Here is a 5,377-nt window from a genome sequence, read left to right as displayed (position 1 = left end):
TATTTGATTTTTATTTTCCCTCCTTCCTTCCCATCAGTATTATTGTATAGATTATAAATACATTTAAACGAGAATAAACTAGACAACTGGTAAGAAATTTCATTTTTTGAATTGATTATATTGAAAATAACAAAATCTTGCTACAAAATTCTACGTCAATTTGCTAAATATTTTTTATTATTATAATGATTAATTTAACATAACTAAATATTCTGAATATATTTCAACTTGGATTACTTTACTATCAACTGAGAGTATAGTACCAGGCCCTACGGGGCACTGGCTTCACGTGGGGGAAACAAGAAATGCATTTTCCTAGCGAGAAAATAATAATTGTATCAAATCAATGGCCTTAGGTGCTCTCTGAGGCACTACTAAAGAGCACTTTATATTTCTGTCTTATAATTAGGTAATCCTTGTGACTACATTCGGAATACCTTTTAAGGGATAAATAGATTCCTGTTTTTGTAGTTACGTACGCTTTGGTTGCGCGATTAATAAAACTGTACAATCAACAAAACCTATTTTTAAAGAATTCTTACCTATGTTATTGATAGTTAATTTGTAGGCATATAAAAATTTAATAAAAAAATGTCAATCACCTTCGAATCATGATTTATTACATATTGCCTTTAACATAAGCATTTTTTCCAGATAACACTAAGGTAGTCGCATTTACACATACATTTCGAATACTGTTATTTTTTGTATAAAGCATTGGGTATATCGAAATTAAAACACTATGATTAAAGCAATCGACAAAAATGAAGTTTTGAATACATATCAAAATTGATAGCGTTATAAAAAAATGACATTTTTTGGGAAAAAGAATTATATGGTCCAGCCTAAATTGTAGTACTCCACTGTCATAAAAATATCTCCAATCTCAATGCTATATGCAGTAAAAGAAATATTTTTCAATCAATAAAAAATATTTAGAGTATTTCTGACATTTACAAAAAAATAAGGTTAATGTTAAATATATCGATGTAGCTAGTTAGGTACCAGATATCAAGTTACATTTATAATTTAATTAAATACTTCATTGAATCAACCTAAATGTCTACTTCGTAAATCTTCGCGTTCGCACTCGTATCAGAAATAGCAGAGACAAGCGTTCAATTGATTTATTAAATAATAACTGTGCTATTCAGAAACTGTAACATATATTTTATGTAATATCAACGTAATCGATGCGGAAGATTTATAGCTCGGCTATATTTGTTGCAATACGTTACAATTCTTGTTAACTTAGATCGCTTGTCCCTTGTTGCACTGGATTACTCATCCTTCAATACGGAACACACCAATATCAGTATTGGTATATAGCCATAGCCGTTTGGCGATAGTAAATGTGATAGGTATCTACATAGACAGTCTCACAAAAAGCAATACGAATAAGTAAGAACTAAAATCAGTAATACATGTAACTCCTTTTAATTGAATGTAAAAAATAATAGTGTGATAAGAGAATTAATTTATTGGCCTGTTATAATTTTATCTCAACGTTGAGATCTTAAGGAGAATGATTTGTTCATTATCCTCAATACTGTTGCTCTGGACGTTGAGAGATGCTCAATGCAAGTGCCATCATAATGTTGTTTAACGCTGAGTTCTAAGTGAAAATTAACCCGCGTCTTGATAAGAAACTGAGATTTTTTTGGTTCCAACTCATATTCAATTTTTTTTTCATACACTACATACACATAAGTATATCTTTTTAAGTTTTGTAAGTAATAAGATTATTATTTAAAGTTTCTCCTAAGTCTGTGCAAAGTATATAAGTAAGACTTGTGCTTAGTGGTTCATTTGGAGATTTCGATTAGCGTATTTGTTATTAAACTTCTATGATATGAAATTTTTTTTTTTTTTTGCACAAAAATTTGTTTTGCACAAAAATAAATGTTTTATTTATCTATGTATACCTAATGAGATTTCTGTTGTTTTAGATCCAACTTAAGTTTAAATTTTAAAATACAATCATTTCTCTTATACTAGTAATTGCTTTGAAGTGTAAAAGAAAAAGGTAAATACAGTATAGTTTTAATATTAATCAATAAATATTTCTTGTATATAATTCTGATGAGTTGTGATTATAATTATCACTAACGCCACGTTGTGTATAATAAATCCGTCCTATTAAGTAGAGTTGTAAGGGGACCAGCAGTAATAATGCATATTAAAAAGTTCATTCCCACACATATGTACAACTAGCGCACTATTTAATTAGATAATGTTCCCAGTATAATACACGGAGTTATAGCTCTAGACGTAACCTTTGACAAGCTAATAGGCTCGTAACCTACGTTGCTCTTGTTTTTCAACCATAATGGCTCCCGGAAGGACAGTACTCATACCAAATGGAGGAGCCAATGCAAACGAAGCATAATCGTTCAAAGGGAGGGGCAAGAGTGTGTAGGTAGCGCGTTACTTCCTTATAACTTTAGACGTAGTAAAGTAAAACTGGACCAAACGTTGACGAACAATAAAAAAACATATGTATTTTTAAGCACTGGATACTTTTAATCGAGACACAGGATCGTTTAACATTAAAATGAGCCAGTAATTTCCGATTGCATTTTGGTTGCATCTTTCCAAATAACCATGTTATTCGGTGAGCGTGGGCGGGAGGGTGGTGTTTTCAGGGTCTAGGTCACGCCCCGGTGCTGAGAGCGCAGGCGCGGGACCGTTGAGGCGCTAGGAAGCAGACCAGCTCAAACCGCGCCGGAGCTTGCAGATGGAAGACCAAACTTCCGCTGTAGTCGGTGTTGTGGGTGACATATATAATATAATTGGCAGAATATTCAATAAGTGATCCCAGTGAGTGTTGATTTTACAAAATTGTGTGAAGTGTTGTTTAATTGCTTTATGGTACGTTTATTGAGGTATTATGAGTTAATAATAATTAGATTAAATTTTTTAATATAATTCACTATATTTTTAAAGGTCTTCACAACGAACATATCTCATCCAAGAAGCTATTACTCATCATAGTTATAATCACGATATGTTATCTTATAGTTATATATACTCTTTTAATTCTATATTCATCAATTAAACAAAAAGTTATTTTTTTTGTTGCTAAATTTAAGCAACTCCTCAATAATAAGTCACTGTGTTTGATCAGTTTGTTAAATAAAGTTAACTAATATAATTCTAATTATAATGTAAACTATACATTTCATATTACAATTTCAACTTAATACTAAATACATACATATATTTAATTTCATAAAAAAAAATTAAAAACCCAGTATCACACAGGCATATTATAATATACTACATTTTCTTTTATAAATTAATTGTCATGTCATAAATATATGTATGTATCAATTAATCTATAGGAAAAAATAATAATCAAAGTATAATAGACTACAGGCCCATATCCAAAAAATGATGGGTCATATGAACCACCAGGTGACGTATATAGGACGATATAAGAGCATAAAATAATAAGATAAGATTTTAACTCTTAAAGAGTTATTGAATTTCATAGAACAAGTTAATAGGAAATCAAAACTAAAAAAATACAGGGTATTGAAAATACATTAACGTACATTAACGTATAATTACATTAACATATAATTATATTAACGTATTTCATATAAAAAGAAATTATAGATTTACTATTATTAACAAGTTGGGAGAAATTTAATTTTCTAATAAAAATTAAAATTCTCTAATAGGGTAACAAACTGAGTAGTAGATAGTAGTATCGTGTTAAAGCATACAAGTAAGGGGTTTATGCAAAAAATATACATATAACTATTATGTCATTGTCAATAGTCAGAAACGAACTGTAAACTAGGCATAGCTTATTAAGGAGTTAGCATTTTTTTAAATTATTTTAATAAAGAAGCGTAAAAATAATAATAAGTATAAAATAAAAAATTGGTACAAATGATACTCACCAAAAATATTTTTAGGCTTTTGCTAGAAAAAAAAAACTGCGTCATGACAGTTGAAGGTATTAATATCAAAAGACAAGTAGAGTCATACAAATATTAATAACTATAGAATAATGAGTTTGATTTTTTTAACAATTAGATTTATTAATTTTAGACTGGCCATAAGAACAAACGATTTATAATTTCTCAGTAAAAAATATTCAAAGAAATTAATTTATCAGCTGTTAATAGGTCCAAACTAAAGTTTATTGAATAAACTTTATAAACAATTAACATTTTGATAAGCCTTAATAATATACAACCCAATTACACACCTAAAAGTTAATTAATTAATTAAATAGTCCTTAAAATAAAAAAGTGTAACGGTTTGCGTGTTTTTACACTCGTAGGTAATTAAAAACTCATTTATAAAAAAAACCTTATCATTAAAAGAAATATGAATATAGAGAATATCATATTTTAATTTTTCCAATTATTAATTGCGATAAAAATGTAAGATATAGTAATTTAGCGTACTTTAGCGTCGATAACATTCGTTACTAATGTATAGCGAAATACATCTCGCCAACATCAGAAACGTCCTACAACTGATTTATTCCCAATAGATAACGTTATGTTGCTCTATATTTATGTTCGCAATAGCATTACACTAGTACATTAGTTCGCACAGTCAACTAATAAGTCTAGTCACCATTAGACAAGGTCGATTCAGTGGTTTCCTGCCAGAGCAGTTTCAGTATTTTTCGGCCACGTGCTGGCATCATTCATTCATGCGTACGAGTGAATGGGGAGTCGCGGGCAGATACAGTCGGCTGGCGATCGGCCGCGCGCACGCCGCGCAGCGCAGCCGCCCGCGCAACGCGAGTGACACCGTGCCATTGCCATTGCTGCCAGTCACGAACGGTTACGACAGTTCCAAGCCCCAGCACACCAGAAACTATCGGTGCGTCATCTATTTATAAATTTTGACTCCCTCAACCTTGAATTGGTTTCATTCATTATTTATTCTCGATGTTCTCGGCTTATCGATGACGGGAGTTTCGCTAATTGGAGATAATTTATACGATCTAAAATTGTTCGTGATTAAGAACGCACGAATTGGACGACTTCGACCGTTTCAAAGTCATTTATTTCAGCTTTTAAAACAAGAAAAATATTCTATAAAATATGCTACCGCTGTTTCATTTACTAACGTATAAAAACTTATAAACGATAATCAGCAAAAAGTACCAACAAGTACGCTATGGTAGATCCTTTTATATTTACAGTTAAATACTAAGAAAGACTATTGACAGGAAATTAAAGTTGTCAGTAGGGCCGGCGCGGGCGCGGGCGGCTAACAGTAGCTGGTCCCGTTGTTCAGAGTCTAGTCGAGTCGCCGGCTCTCGACACTCGTTGCAGAACACTGATATATCACTTGCAGGAAGTACTCGGTACACCTATCACAGTTATCGCTATCACAGAACAAG

General features: G+C 31.4%; 1 protein-coding gene across 2 annotated transcripts in view; it reads left to right on the top strand.

Moving 5' to 3' along the window:
- The first annotated feature begins 2,748 nt into the window (after positions 1 to 2,748).
- LOC124544333 (protein sprouty) overlaps positions 2,749 to 5,377 on the top strand; it is a 38,571-nt gene continuing 35,942 nt past the window's right edge. The window contains exon 1 of one of the 2 annotated variants that reach the window (XM_047122837.1): positions 2,749 to 2,871. The gene's annotated coding sequence lies outside the window, so the exon portion shown is untranslated. Of the gene's footprint in view, positions 2,872 to 4,687; positions 4,852 to 5,377 lie in introns of those variants that run through there. The other variant, XM_047122835.1, reaches the window with a different exon arrangement.

The sequence above is a fragment of the Vanessa cardui genome, chromosome 4, assembly GCF_905220365.1.
Source record: "Vanessa cardui chromosome 4, ilVanCard2.1, whole genome shotgun sequence".
Classification (NCBI taxonomy): domain Eukaryota; kingdom Metazoa; phylum Arthropoda; class Insecta; order Lepidoptera; family Nymphalidae; genus Vanessa; species Vanessa cardui.
This window is presented reverse-complemented; position numbering and strand designations above follow the sequence as displayed.